The following is a 16582-nucleotide window of genomic DNA, read 5'->3' on the forward strand; positions in this document are numbered from 1 at the left end:
GGGTTGAGGGAGGGGGAGTCAAAATAACGCATCTTTTCGAGACAACCGAGGAGCTTTTCACGAAAGGCAGTACTGAGTAGTCTCTTGTACCAGTTGTTAATGTGTGTCTGCATTTGTGTGTTTATGTGAGGGTATGGAGGCCGCATATGATTGGAGGTTGTGGGTGGGTGCATGTGTGTCATCTTTGAAATACTTCGAAGGACATTTACATTAACAAAGAAAGGGAAGCAGGAAAAAAACACAAATTTTGTGCATATTCATTTTAATAGGCTTGTTTATTTTCAACAGTCTCGGCGGTCTATTATTAACAGTACTAGCAACCATGGGCGGAAATCCGGGGGGGGGGGGACCCGTCCCCCTACCAAAATAGTAAGGGGCAGAATATCAAATGTCCCCCTACTATTGTTTTACTTTTATGATGAAGAAAACTACATGATTCAAAATCGAAATAATATATGTATCTTTTAGTAAATGCCCTACATTTCGGTGAAAACCTTTTTTTGGCTTGTCAAAGTTTCCGGCCCGTGGTCCCCCTACCTTTAGGAAAATATTTCCGCCCATGCTAGCAACTTGCAAAGCAAGGTTATTGCTTCAGTGGTGTACAGATGAGGGGGAGGGGCTTCGGGCGCTTGAAAGGCTGCGGTCATACCCGCTCTGCGAAAGCAGACGATCGTAACCAGCCTGATTCTGATTTTATCATGCATCATGTCGTCATTTTCTCAATTTTTACGAATTTGACAACAAACTAGCCAACCTGACTGAACCACAACATGTTCAATAGTAATTAAATATATCCAGGGAGAAATAAATCTTTGTTTTACAAGACGATAAGGAAAAAGATATTTCCTTTTTCATATAATGACGTAATCATTCCCCCCATTTGCATACCGACCTGAATGTGCATGTAATTGTTTTGTGAACTCGAGCGAAAATTAAAAACGTCAACACTTTCCCATTTACATCCTATTTTGATGAAATTTTCCGTGCTAAACTTGTAGGACATTTCTCATTTTATTTCAATTAACTTTTTGTTTTGGTGGACTAGTCCTTTAACGTCTATTACTTTAGGGTACTCACTCAATCTTCCTGATTATCTGCCTCTAGAATAACAAGAAGTTCTGTAGCCTCTTCAGGTTGACAGAGCTCTTATCGTCTTCTCTCGAATTCTTTAATATGAAATTGAAACAATGATCGAATCCTCGTAAATTCATACGATAACAACTACTACAAACTTAGAATTTAAAAATGGGGGCAGGGGTCGTTTGCTGTTTCGAATTTCAAAATGTATCTACAAATAAGTTCAACTGGTAATTATAAACAATTTATCGTCTAAAACATAGCCACATGCTCTGCATGTTACCCTAGTGATGATATTAGTAATACAAACTTGTCATTTTCTGCACTGGCGGACAGATATTATAGTGAAGGGGATTAGAGTTGCCATGGACCCCCTTACATATGACCAAGAAGGAAAAAAAAAGTCAATTGGTAAAAAGTGAAACATGACACGACGTCTGAATCTGAATATAATGATAACATATTTTTTTATTCTATGCGTGAAAAACCGGAGCTAGTGTTATTTCTGGGAATGGTAGGCCTATACATTAACTCCACGATGAATCTGATGAAGATGAGTGTTTCCTTTTATGAGTGGTTCAGATTCTGATTTGCAACTATCCATTCATCTTTCAAACAGGGCTAAATATTTAAAAGAAATGCCCTTATTATCGTGAATATTGTGCAAAAAGGGAATACGTGTGTTTTAGGGACAACCCATGATTTTTAATTCTTCAACCCAGATTGATATTTTTGCAATTTTTATAATCAGTGGGATTTTATGTACTGAAGTTTCGGACCACCTACCTCTACATGTATTTTCAACTTGTGAGTGCAAATTATCTTACCATTATCTCATTCAAATATTGTTCATATTGTAAGGAATCTATAGACAAAACATAAAACTATTGAAAGAAGATTCATTTTGAGAAGAATGGAATGACATTTACAATGAAATAGGTCCCAACAATGCAGACAATCACTTTTAAATTAAAATATGTTGGGTGCAAACACACCCACAACCTCATGATAACATTACTTACTCTAATAAACTTCATCCCAAACTTTTTACAAATTCATTCTTCACGAATACTGGCTCCGAATTAGCAAGCAATATCAATAGCCCCGACGCAAATTTCGCAAATTATCTATCAGATCCATATCAAGAACCCCCAAAAATTCCTCCGAAGTTGCCTGTTCCTTTCACAACTCTAAATCATTTGGCGTTCAAGGAATTAGTATGTCTCTACCTAAACAAATAAATCACCCTTAAAATAACGAAAGTCAATCTAATTTGTACAAAAGATGATCTTCACGAAATCGATAGTTATCGTCCAACTTCAAACTATTTCTAAAATTCTTGAGAAAATGGTTTATACAAGATTTATAAATTTATCAACAAACACAACATTCTTAACTACAGACAATATGGCTTCAGAAAAAAAAATACTTAACAGATTTAGCATTACCTCAAATTTATGACAAAATTACAAATGCCATAGCTAACACAAAACACGTTATTGGTATTTTCTGTGACCAAGGAAAGGCATTTGACACTCTTAATCACGATATTTTACTTTGGAATTAATTCAATCATTATCATGGGATACGAGAGCCATTTTTTATTGATTTAAAGATTACATACAGAATCGAAGGCAATGTGTAACTATTTTAGTTCTCTAAGATTCAAGAATCAAGATTTATTAAAACAAATGATCGCAGCTTGTTATAAGCTGAATTGACAAATGTTTTACAAAAAGGCATACAAATACACCTAAAATCAACACAAAAGTAATATTACAAAAGAATCAAGAAATTACAAAAGCAAATACGGTATAATCTCGATAATAATAAAGAAGTGATATTAGTTTTGGAACACTTTGAAAAAGTACATGTGTTAAAAAATAATTGACTCCTAAATATAAAATTATTGTGATGTAATATGGGTTAAGAGAAGAATTAAAAAGTAATTTGATGTAATGGCTTTAAGTAGATTCATCATTAATAATTGAAAATGGGGAAAAGAGCAAAAAAAATCACTGTCTAATGTGAGATTAACTTAAGGAAAGTAAGGGAAATAAATTGGAAGAGATAAGAACTAGTCCCAAGAATGTTTCCACATTTATCTCAATCCTTCCATTCAGATATTGACTCAAAACTGTCCTGCTCAATTCTGATAGTATGTTCAAATGATAGTTCAAAGTTGATATCCAATTAATGCGTAGAACATATAAAATAATGCTAAATTATACAGAGCAGAACAATTGCTTGCGACCTGCTAGGCGCAATACACTCTGTTGTGTTCCTCAAGGTTCTGTTCAGGCCCATTTTTATTTTTACTCTATATTAATGATATTATCAAAACCTTTTTTTTCATTGTCTAATTTGCCGACAAAACAAAGAAGATCTTACTTTATTGAACAGTATTATAGTTAGTCGTAAAAACAACAGAGTATTAAAGTCATGAAAGTGGTTCAAAGCCAATAAACTATCCTTAAATACAAAAAAGACACATTTTATGTATTTTAGACATCATTGCCATAATAATAACACACCGATTTACATTGATATTGACGGCACACCATTAGTCTACAAATGCAGACCCACATCTGCAGTGTGTGTTCCACAGCTGATTCAATAGTTCTGCAGGCTTGTTTGCTTCGCAAACCAGCATCAGCACGCTGCGCGCGTTGAGAACCCACCATACGAGCCATTCAGAGTATGCATAGCAGACTAGCACACCATTAGAACAGAAAAAGAAGACAAACTATTCAGGTGTAATCATCAATGATATTTTGACCGGAATCAACACATACATCATGTTTAATACAGTGTGCGTTTAAAAGGTTTTGATATAATTACAAAGTTGATTTTTTTTTCTTCCCCACCAAACATTATTCTTATTGTACAATTCTTTAGTCCTTTCTTAAAGGGGAATGAAACCTTTGGAACAAATAGGCTTGTGTAGAAACAGAAAAATCAAAGAATAAGGATAAAGAAAGTTTGAGAAAAATCAGACAAATAGTGAGAAAGTTATGAGCATTTGAACATTGCAATCACTAATGCTTTGGAGATCCTCACATTGGCAATGCGACAAGGATGTGTGATGTCACTGATGAACAACTTTCCCTTTGGTGGATTGTAAAATACCCTCAAAATGTCTCTTTTTGCTTTTTCTTATGATGAAACAAACTCTATCCATGATGTATTCTTAAAAAAATATATATTACATGCCCTCATGTAGACAGAACACATGATTTATGGATAGATGTGATAAAAGAGGCAATTCAAGTGAAATATATACTAAAGTAATGGGGAGAGTTGTTCACAAGTGACATCACACATCTTTGTCGCATTGCCAATTTGCTATCTCCATAGCATTAGTGTTCGCAATATTCAAATGCTCATAACTTTCTCATTATTTGTCCGATTTTTCTCAAACTTTCGTTGATCTGTTTCTTTGATTTTTCTGTTTTTACACAAGCTATCTTGTTCCAATAGTTTCATATTCCTTTAAAAAATATACTGTAATGCATTGTCATAAAAAATGTCGCAAAAAAGTGGAATTTTATTTCAAATCAGTAACAAATTTCGCTTTTTGCCTCACGTGTAGCAGAGTAAGAACATAGGCGCCGTTTTGCCAACTCGTCGCGCCGGCTGCATCGTCAATGTGGAGCGTTGTGGCCCAGTGGATTAGTCTTCGGACTTTGAAACAGAGGGTCGTTGGTTCGAATCCCAGCCATGGCGTAATTTAATTCGGAAAGAAACTGATCCACAGTATGCTGCACTCAACCCTGATAAGGTAAATGGGTACCGGTAGGGAGTACATGTAATTCCTTAACTGTGTGCGCTATGAACGCCTAGCTTAGCCGGGCAATATAGGAGCGCCTTGAGCACCTAGCAAGGTGGATATGTGCGCAATATAATTATCCGATATTATTATTATTAATATTGAAGTGTGAGGAAGAACAAAATCAGAGTTGTGCACGAAATCCTTTCATCCCAATTCAAAAAATACAAAAGCCTCCCACAACTTGCTTTTGATTTTCTTCGAAAATTTGTTTATGCTTCTCCCCCCCCGGAAAAAATGCATAGGCTACGGCCATGAACCCCCTTCTTAGAAATAGCTGCATCTGCCATCAGTAGTCAGTGCAGTCTAGTATAGCATTAACATGCCTGTACATTTATTGTATGAAGATATTCTAGATATTGTAAGTTTGTTTGGGGTTTGGTATCACATTTACACACACAGCAGAGTGACGATAGTGGAAGTTATCGGTAAAATGACAAGAATTATACCTTTAAACATAGAAGTAACAGAGTAATACACCAGTCAGCATTCAACCTGGTCGAGCATTTAGCTACTACGTATTTAGGTGCAGAAACAAACTATGGTGGATTTCCTATGGTATTTTAAAAAGGCCAAGTAGTCCAGTTGCATCGTCAGATATTGGGAACCAGCAACAGCAATGAGCGTTTGATAGCATTGGATCTTGCAGACGATACCTTTCTATTACTCCGCATGTTTTTGTTTTTGTTTTCATAAAGTCACGAACCCAGCATGTAATTGACTTTAAACAATGGAAAATCTATATCCCGACGCCTATAATATTATTTGCATAATCATTACTAGTCATGTAGCAGATAAGCTTTATGATCATGATGTGCAAATATTTGTATAGTAGCAAATTTCAGTCAGTCGACCTTTGTCATTCTTTTTTTAACTTAAGTGGCAGTTTAATTTTTTACATAAAAGAAAAAGATTTAATGAATTTTATGCCATCAAAACGTGAATAAATCCTTCTTATCTCGTACTCATAACAATTCAACTAAAATCGATACAATCAGGTTAATCTTACAAAACCAGAGATGTTCATGTAACATAAACGTGTTTAACATTTTGACCCCTACTCCACTTTTATAAGTGGACTTACAAAAATTTCCGTGCAAAATTTGACTTTATTGATAGTAAAACAAAGTTCTTTATGTCTCTAATGTCAACGTCCAAAAGTGTTTCCGAGGACAGTTTTCAAGAAAAGATAAAAGTAGGGGGATGTTGGCAGTTCTTTTATTTTGATCATTCTACGGTGTATGGACATACTGAGGACTAAATATCAGTCAGCAGGATTCATTATCCTAGGTGATTTCAACCGTCTGAGTATTCAACAGCAAGTCTCCGGAAATGATATGAGGCAGATAGTCAATCTACCAACTCGGGGCGATGCTGTTCTGGACAAATTTCTGACTAATTTTGCCAACTTGTATTCCAAGCCTCAAATCCTGTCACCTATAGCCTCTTCGGATCACAACTTTGTACTCTGGTCACCTAAGTCTGTGCGTGATAAGAGAAGTAACCGTTCGATGACTAGAGTAATCCGGCCTATGAAAGCCTCTGACATACAGAGATTTGGGGACTGGATCTCGCACCATGACTGGGCAGAGTTCTTACCGATGACAACGTCCAATCTGCTTGTGACACCTTCTATAGTCAACTTGACTCACATATGAATCAGAACTTTCCGATAAAGAAAGTTAAGATTCACCATCGTGATAAACCTTGGGTAACCCCGTACCTGAAATCCCTTATACGGAAAAGACAGGATGCGTTTATACAAGGTGACAAAGCCCGCTGGAAATTACTTCGCAATCAGGTCCAAAGAGAGATTCGGAACCTGAAGACTGAATTCTACATAGGTCGAGTGAAGCATCTGAAAGACGAGAACCCTGCCAGTTGGTACAAACACATTAAACCACTAACTGGTAACAGGAGTCCCCCATTGGAAGTGATTCATGATTCATGTGAGGCTAATTCTGAAGACTTGGACGCACATTCAGCAGAGAAAATCAAATCCTTCTTCGCAGATGTAAACGCCGATATACCACCACTCGACAAAAATGCCTTGCCTACATATCTCCCTTCAGCTCAACCAGCTAAGCAGGTTAACGTGTGGCAGGTATATAATGAGTTGAAGAGGATCAAACCTGGCAAATCCGGTGGTCCAGATGGGATACCAGGGAGACTTATCCGTGAATTCGCCATCTTTCTTGCCACCCCATTATGTCACATTCTTAACCTGTCATACGCAGCTTGCAGTGTCCCATCTTGTTGGAAGAAAGCTATTCTGGTACCTTTGCCCAAGGAATCTCCGCCAGTGACAATTGCCAATTTACGTCCTATCTCCTTGACGGATCGTTTCGCAAAAATCGCAGAACTATTCATCGCCAAGCAGGTCATCTATAATACTTCAGCGATTCTTGATCCCATGCAGTATGGATGCCGAACGGGGCTGTCAACAACTCACTACCTTGTCGATTACATCAACTTCCTTGCGAAGAAAGCTGAAGTTCCAACCAACATTTCTACTGTTGTCTGCACTGACTTTAAAAAGGCATTCGACCGTGTAAGCCATACAGTTGCCATCACGAAGCTGATTGACCTAGGTGTACAGCCTGCTGTCATTTCCTGGATATGCGATTTCCTGACGGAGCGCGAGTACAGCGTCCGTTTCCACAACACTTGTTCATCATGGCAACGCGTTGATGCCGGAGTGCCACATGGCACACGTCTGGGTCCACCAGTTTTCCTTGTTTTGATCGATGAATTTATGCGGGATCTATCGGTAAACCATTAGAAATATGTTGATGATATGTCTATTGCCTGTTCACGGAAAGCTAGTGACCACCAGGACAGATTGCTTGATGCTTATCATATCTGGAAAATTGGTGTGAGGACAACTATGTTAAACTTAATGCCAAGAAGTGTGTCACATTTGAAGTATCATTTAGTAAAACCACTCGTTCACAACCTAACATTGTATTGTGTCAGGAAACGGTCCAGCAAGTGAATGACACCTAAATCCTTGGAATCACAATTCAGGATAATCTTAGATGGGATAAACATGTAGATGCTATTGTCTCTCGTGCAAATCGCCGTCTGTTCATGTTGCGATCGTTGAAGCCATTTTCTTTGCCCTCCTGAAGACATGATATTAGTATTCACCGGTTTCATCAGACCAGTTTTGGAATATGCATGTCAAGTTTGGCACAGTTCCCTCACCCAACAGCAGGCGAAAACCATCGAGGGCGTCCAGAAACGTGCTCTGCGAATCATCCTATCGAATCAGTACATATCATACCAAAATTTCTGTGACAAATTTGCAGACGTTGTCCGAAAGAAGGGTTCAGTTGTGTCTTTCCTTTGCTCGCAGTGCTTTCAAGTTGAATGCAGTACATGGATGGTTTGCACCTGCTGAACAACGTCGAGAGCTTAGGAAACAACGTGTCTGTGTTGAACCTAGAAGTAGAACTACTAGAATGAAAAACAGTCCTGTTCCTTTTTTCCACAGACTGCTGAATGAATATGGACTGTAAATGAACAAGTGACACTTTCCTGATTGCATGACTTCGAGATTATTTTTTTATATTTAACAAGTTTTTGGCTTTTGACACTTTTTAAAAAAGAAAATTATGTCATCTCATGGTTTCGTCTTACCCTGCACACCTACTGGTCTCAAATGTATTGGAATATCAACTCTGGCGTAATTAGTTAACGTTTATATTTACATTATTTGGAAAATTGCTAAACCACAATTTGCGTACATAAAGGTTACATACATACTTATTTACCATAATCAATGAAATGAAAAGCGAAACTACTGAGTTTATGGAATTTAAATTAAAACAATAATAAAAAAATACAAGTTACCATTGACAATGCATTTATAATTAAATATTGGCGTTAATTATTGTAATTACATGTATATCTTATATAACTTTAACTTATTCATTATATGAGATGTTTCCATTGCTTGATGACTTTATATACATGTAATACTTCTCTCTCCCCCTCTCTTCTCTCTTTGTGCAATATCTCACATAAATAAGCCTAGTCACTGGTGTAACTAATTTTAAGTGCAATTAGGGTCCATATAATTTGATATTCTGTTTTATATAAATGCTAGTTTTTCCTATTTTATTAGTAGTAAAGTATTTTATCAATAATAAATGTAAAGTCCTAATGGTTTCCTCTGTACAATTTTGATAGTTTTAACTTTACTCATGATTTTTATGAATCGAATCTAGTTTCATTTATGCCTTGTTATACCGAAGTAAGAACTTAGTATATATGTATATATATATATATATATTCATGTCAAGTATTTACAGGGTCATTTTCGTGGTGCACTTTGGATGATTGTATTCAAAGTTAATTTTCTACAGGTACCCCATTTGGGGTGCCTGGATATGTATTCCTCCTTGCCGAAATTAAGTGCACTGCGAGAGTGACCCCTTAATTTTAATTTAAATTCCTATGTTAATACTTTATATTGCTTTTTGTCTTGTAATTGTTTTAATCTGTAATTCATGTTCATTTCAGTTTTTACTGCGAGACATGATGTTTTTAATAAAATCCATTTATCATCATCATCATATCATTCACATGAACTACTTTTGCCATGTCAAATGGATGATGAATATTTGTCAACATATTTTTTTCTTCTTCTCATTTTTCCCCCTTCCACAGGGTTCTTTATTTTCAAGAAGCATAGTTACACTGTATAAAGATTTATATTTTTTTCAGACAAACAGTAAATAAACATGGAATATACATACTTAATAAAACATAGACACATAGTCAAACTGACTTACTATACAATCAAGTTGTCATAGCCAAAGCAAATGACGATCAAATGATTTTATGTGCAGCCTAGCTACTTAAAAAAACAAATACATGTATGCGAAATTTCGGACATGATGTCACATTTTGTTAAAAAAAACAGTCAAGATATTTCTGCGAAGAAACAATGAACTTAACTAAGTTGTCTTTTTGTTTATTGAGTAATACATTTGTTAAATTATGATCGATCCAATGCTTATGCTTTAACAATACTACTGTATTATTTTGTTATATACTACATTTGCACATATTACTTATTTATGCATTGAATGTAGAAATAAAAACAATTTATCAATCAATTAACGATTTAAATGGATAAGGTGTAAAACTTGCACTTTTTTCAATTAAACATAAGAGCCATGCACTTTACCCTATTTACCTTATGATTGTGAATAAGTCTTCATTTAGTTTCTAATTTTGCATTTGCATCCTTATATCGCCTAAATTATTTTGTGGCATCGTTGCATAAATATTTTACAGGAATATTTCCTTTTATCACCCATTATCCTACATGTATTTATGCATAGGGCAATATTCTTCGAAATGCTGATTTCAAGTAAACTTTACTAGAATATTGTCACAGTATCACTAAACTCTGCATACTCATCACAGACCAGCTGGCCAATATAATAGGGAATGTAGGCATTTAAACCACCCTTAAAAAGTTAAACAACCATTGAAATAAAACTTATGGGGGAAAATCGAAATGGGAAAAAGGGAAAAGGGTAAATATTGCATTGTCATAAAAAATGTCGCACAAAAGTGAAATTTTATTTCAAATCATTAACAAATTTCGCTTTTTGCCTCACGTGTAGCAGAGTAAGAATATAGGCGCCGTTTTGCCAACGCGTCGCGCCGGCTGCATCGTCAATGTGGAGCGTTGTGGCACAGTGGATTAGTCTTCCGACTTTGAAAGAGAGGGTCGTGGGTTCGAATCCCAGCCATGGCGTAATTTTCTTCAGCAAGAAACTGATCCACAGTGTGCTGCACTCAACCCTGGTGAGGTAAATGGGTACCGGTATGAAGTAATTCCTTAGCTGTGTAGGCTATGAACGCCTAGCTTAGCCGGGCAATATAGGAGCACCTTGAGCACCTAACAAGGTAGATATGTGCGCAATATAATTATCCTATATTATTAGGTGGTCTGTCTTTGACAGATCACCTCTTAATTTCGTCAGAATTTTCTTATTTCTTTATTTCTTTATTTATTTTTTACGGATTTTTCTTGTCGCCAAGTTATCTCAAAATGGACTCGGTCAATTTTATTGAATTTCATGTCATTTATAGGATCTGTCATGGACACGTCAAAATAAGCTTTTCAAGGTCATCAGGTCATGATGACGTCATCTAGGCGCCATTTTGTAAAATTCTTCATTTTATCATATCTTCATTATCAATTATCAAAAATTAACAATATTTACATGACATTATCTTCAGGTCAAGGGTCAACTGTTAATGTCATCAAAGGTCATGTAAAGGTCATGACGCGCGCGTAAGGTCACCTGGAGGTCACGACGCGCACGTACGCGCGCGTCAAAATTTCAAAATGCTCAAAATCACTTTTTTACCAAACGAAAGTACGTTTCAGGTCATTTTAAGCATTTCAAAAATTTGCGCGCGCGCACGTATGCGCGCGCGTTTCCGCGCGTTACACCTTAACGAAACTCAGAAACACCGTTTTTTTTTTACTTCATTGCATTGATAATATGATTCTGAGCAATTTGATACCGAATGTAGCTCTCTTCGACCATTAATGACGAAATTAACACCCGTTAAAGTCTGCAGCACGTGTGCGCGCGAGCTCTCACTATAGGCCATATATGGGCAAAAACATGCCTATTGAAAATTCACTGTAGCTCTTTAAATAGTCCGTTGACCCCAATTTTTTTCATATATCGATAGAGTATGAGTTTTAGATTTGATTTCATGTCATCATTGTCCCTAAATTATATCGTGACGTCATCAAAATGGCGCCTAAACTAAAAATTTCATTTTTTTCAAAAATGACGTCATCAAATTTATGCAAATTTGGTTGTAACTTCTCGAATATAGATCGTTTTTCGCCCAGATTTCGATATGTTGTAGTTTAGAATGTACTCTTTCTCCTCAGTAAACATGAATATTCGTTTTGAGAAACGCATCATTGCGTAAAACAGCGATGAAAAGAGGCATGTCATTTTTCCTCATTTTGCGTGTAATCTCTATGGGACATGACTTTTCTCAAAACCAGATTCGACATTCCTCTATTTCGTGAGCCATATCTCCATTTTTTCTTGTCAGTTTTCTTTAAGCTTTTAGTATGTTGTAGCTGAGATTCTAAGCTTTCGCAAGTGTGCCCTTCATTTTTTGATCAGATGCCGAGATCATGCCCGTATTTCACTTGCAAAATTGGACTTGTAATTCTCAAAATTGCTTACGTGTATTCTCTATGGGGAATATCGTGGCTTTGACTGCTCTCTAAAGCCCCAGTCACATATAGAGCCCGGACCATCCCGGATCTAATCCGGGGTGGTCCGGGGAGAGATCCGTGTTGGCGCCTTGGGCATCCTTGGAGGTCCGGGGTGGTCCATGTTGGTCCTTGAACGTCCGGGAGGCCAACACGGCAGTTTTTGACTGTCAAAAACATCCGGCGTCATCCGTGGACTGCCGGGTTGGCAAAGCCATCCGGGATGGTCCGTGTGGCTACCGTGTAGGTCCGTGTGGCTGACGTGTAGGTCCGTGTAGCTGCCGTGTAGGTCCGTGTGGCTGCCTGGAGTATCCTTGGCAGTCCGTGTTCTTCTTTCCCATCAAATCTTTACAAATCTATTTACTTTATGAACTTTTCAGTAGTTGTTAAACAGTGCTAAATTTATTTATGATTAAATGGATGATTAAATGATTCAGGATATTTTCTTACGCTTTGGAGATTGGCCCCAACCTAATATTTGTAAACTTAGTGCATATATGAATAATTTATTGTTTTCTCTTTTTTTTCTAATATTTACCCCAACTTTGTCTGTTATTATTATTTCACATTTCATTTTTTTATATGTTATATGTATATGTTATGTACCTGTTACATCGAAATTGTACATTAAGTTTTATACTACTGCCCTTCATCGACAGTTATGTGTCATGACCTGGGCCTATCTTAATTTTTATTATGTTTTCTATTGAATTGGAAAATTTATTTCCTTTATTGTGATTTCAATAAAGTGATATCAAATCAGTGGCGTACCTAGGATTTTCCACAGGGGGGGGGGGCAAAATCGTTCGCCAAAAAAAATTGACAAGCCCAAAAATAAAAATAAAAAACGGTTTTCAATCCCAAATAAAAGATTTCGTACCCGAAAAAATTGACAAGCAAAAAAAAAGGGTTTTCAATCACAAATTGGAAGTTTTGAGTTTTGATATATTTTTGAAAAACATCATAATACAATGTTGCGACAAGGATGAGAAAAAATGAAACAAATGAATAAAAGAATAAATAAATAAATAAATGGATATCAGCTCATTATTATGAGCAGATTTTAATTTGCTGTGTTGATCCTTGAGCTGACGTGTTCATCCTTGAGCTGACGTGTTGGTCCGTGTTGCTGACGTGTAGGTCCGTGTTGCTGACGTGTTGGTCCGTGTTGGTCCTTGTGGCTGACGTGTTGGTCCGTGTTGCTGACGTGTTGGTCCGTGTAGCTGACGTGTTGGTCCGTGTTGCTGACGTGTAGGTCCGTGTTGCTGACGTGTTGACGACGTGCTCTGCCGGCATGGTCCGTGTAGATCCATGTGAAGCTGCCGTGTTGATGCCGTGTTTACAGTCATCCGGGGCAGAACTATCCCGGACCTCCCCGGATCATACCGGCATTGCCGTGTTGATCCGTGAGGATCCGTGTCTATATGTGACTGGGGCTTAAAGGGCGCGGGTTCGAGTCCTGGGGTGAACAAGATGATTTTTTTTTCACTTTTTTTTCTTTTTGCCACTTCTTACATGATCCTTTATGATAATTAAAAGGTATAAAAGTTTAAATTTAGCAAGATAAAACAGATTATAATTGCTTTTTTCATATCACATGTGTTTTGCGTGTAATCTCTATGGGACATGACTTTTTCTCAAAACTAGATTCGACATTCCTCTATTTCGTGATCCATATCTCCATTGTTTCATGTCAGTTTTCCCTGAGCTTTCGATTTGTTGTAGCCGAGATTCTAAGCTTTCAGAAGTGTGCCCTCCATTTTTTGATCAGATGCCGGGATCATGCCCGTATATCGCTTGCAAAATTTGAATTGTAATTCTCAAACTTGCTTACGTGTAATCTCTATGGGGAATATGCTTGCTCAATGGATAACGCATTTGACGTGTTCGTCCGTATTGCTGACGTGTAGGTCCGTGTTGCTGACGTGGTGGTCCGTGTAGCTGACGTGTAGGTCCGTGTTGCTGACGTATTGGTCCGTGTTGACGACGTGCTCTGCCGGCATGATCCGTGTAGATCCGTGCTGCCGTGTTGATGCCGTGTTCACAGTCATCTGGGGCAAAACTATCCCGGACCTCCCCGGATCATGCCGGCATTGCCGTGTTGATCCGTGAGGTATAATCATCTATCTTGTATGTATCTGTTTGAAGATGTATGTCTGACGATTGTCATCACCACATCAATAATCACATTTAGTAATGGTCAAAACTTATTCTTAGGATGTCTACGATCAAGATTATCAATGATATCTAAATGATTTATTTCATACATCAGCCGACACTGAATGACAAATCATGACAGACCACCTAATTCGTCCGCATGACGAATTAAATTCTAGTTGTTATTAATATTGAAGTGTGAGGAAGACAAAAAATCAGAGTTGTGCACGAAATCCTTTCATCCCAATTCAAAAAATACAAAAGCGCTCCACAACTTGCTTTTGATTTTCTTCGAAAATTTGTTTATGCTTCTCCTCCCGCCCCCCCCCCCCACCCCGGAAAAAATGCATAGGCTATGGCCATGAACCCCTTTCGTAGAAATAGCTGCATCTGCTGTCAGTAGTCAGTGCAGTCTAGTATATCATTAACATGTCTGTACATTTATTGTATGAAGATATTCTGGATATTGTAAGTTTGTTTGGGGTTTGGTATCACATTTACACACACAGCAGAGTGACGATAGTGGAAGTTATCGGTAAAATGACAAGAATTGGATTTTGGTGAAATAAGAGAAGAAAAATGATACCTTTAAACATAGAAGTAACAGAGTAATACACCAGTCAGCATCCAACCTGTTTGAGCATTCAGCTACTACGTATTTAGGTGCAGAAACAAACTATGGTGGATTTCCTATGGTATTTTAATAAGCCAAGTAGTCCAGTTGCATCGTCAGATATTGGGAACCAGCAACAGCAATGAGCGTTTGATAGCATTGGATCTTGCAGACGATACCTTTCTATTACTCCGCATGTTTTTGTTTTCATAAAGTCACGACCCCGGCATGTAATTGACTTTAAACAATGGAAAATCTATATCCCGACGCCTATAATATTATTTGCATAATCATTACTAGTCATGTAGCAGATAAGCTTTATGATCATGATGTGCAAATATTTGTATAGTAGCAAATTTCAGTCAGTCGATCTTTGTCATTCTTTTTTTTAACTTAAGTGGCAGTTTAATTTTTTACATAAAAGAAAAAGATTTAATGAATTTTATGCCATCAAAACGTGAATAAATCCTTCTCATCTCGTACTCATAACAATTCAACTAAATTCGATACAATCAGGTTAATCTTACAAAACCAGAGATGTTCATGTAACATAAACGTGTTTAACATTTTGACCCCTACTCCACTTTTATAAGTGGACTTACAAAAATTTCCGTGCAAAATTTGACTTTATTGATAATAAAACAAAGTTCTTTATGTCTCTAATGTCAACGTCCAAAAGTGTTTCCGAGGACAGTTTTCAAGAAAATATAAAAGTAGGGGGATGTTGGCAGTTCTTTTATTTTGATCATGCACGTGAACTACTTTTGCCATGTCGAATGGATGATGAATATTTGTCAACATATTTTTTTCTTCTTCTCATTTTTCCCCCTTCTACAGGGTTTTTTATTTTCAAGAAGCATAGTTACACTGTATAAAGATTTATATTTTTTCAGACAAACAGTAAATAAACATGGAATATACATACTTAATAAAACATAGACATATAGTCAAACTGACTTACTATACAATCAAGTTGTCATAGCCAAAGCAAATGACGATCAAATGATTTTATGTGCAGCCTAGCTACTTAAAAAAACAAATACATGTATGCCAAATTTCTGGACAGGATGTCACATTTTGTTAAAAAAAAACAGTCAAGATATTTCTTCGAAGAAACAATGAACTTAATTAAATTGTCTTTTTGTTTATTGAGTAATACATTTGTTAAATTATTATCGATCCAATGCTTATGCTTCAACAATACTACTGTATTATTTTGTTATATACTACATTTGCACATATTACCTATTTTTGCATTGGATGTAGAAGTAAAGGCAATCGATTAGTCAATCAATTAACGATTTAAATGGATAAGGTGTAAAACTTGCATTTTTTTCAATTAAACATAAGAGCCATGCACTTTACCCTATTTACCTTATGATTGTGAACAAGTCTTCATTTACTTTCTAATTTTGCATTTGCATCCTCATATCGCCTAAATTATTTTGTGGCATCGTTTCATAACTCTTTTACAGGAATATTTCCTTTTGTCACCCATTATCTTATTCATGCATAGGGCAATATTCTTCGAAATGCTGATTTCAAGTGAACTCTACTAGAATATTGTCACAATATCACTAAACTCTGCATACTCACAGACCAGCTGGTCAATATAATAGGAAATGAAGGCACT

This window comes from Lytechinus variegatus, chromosome 8, assembly GCF_018143015.1.
Source record: "Lytechinus variegatus isolate NC3 chromosome 8, Lvar_3.0, whole genome shotgun sequence".
Lineage (NCBI taxonomy): Eukaryota > Metazoa > Echinodermata > Echinoidea > Temnopleuroida > Toxopneustidae > Lytechinus > Lytechinus variegatus.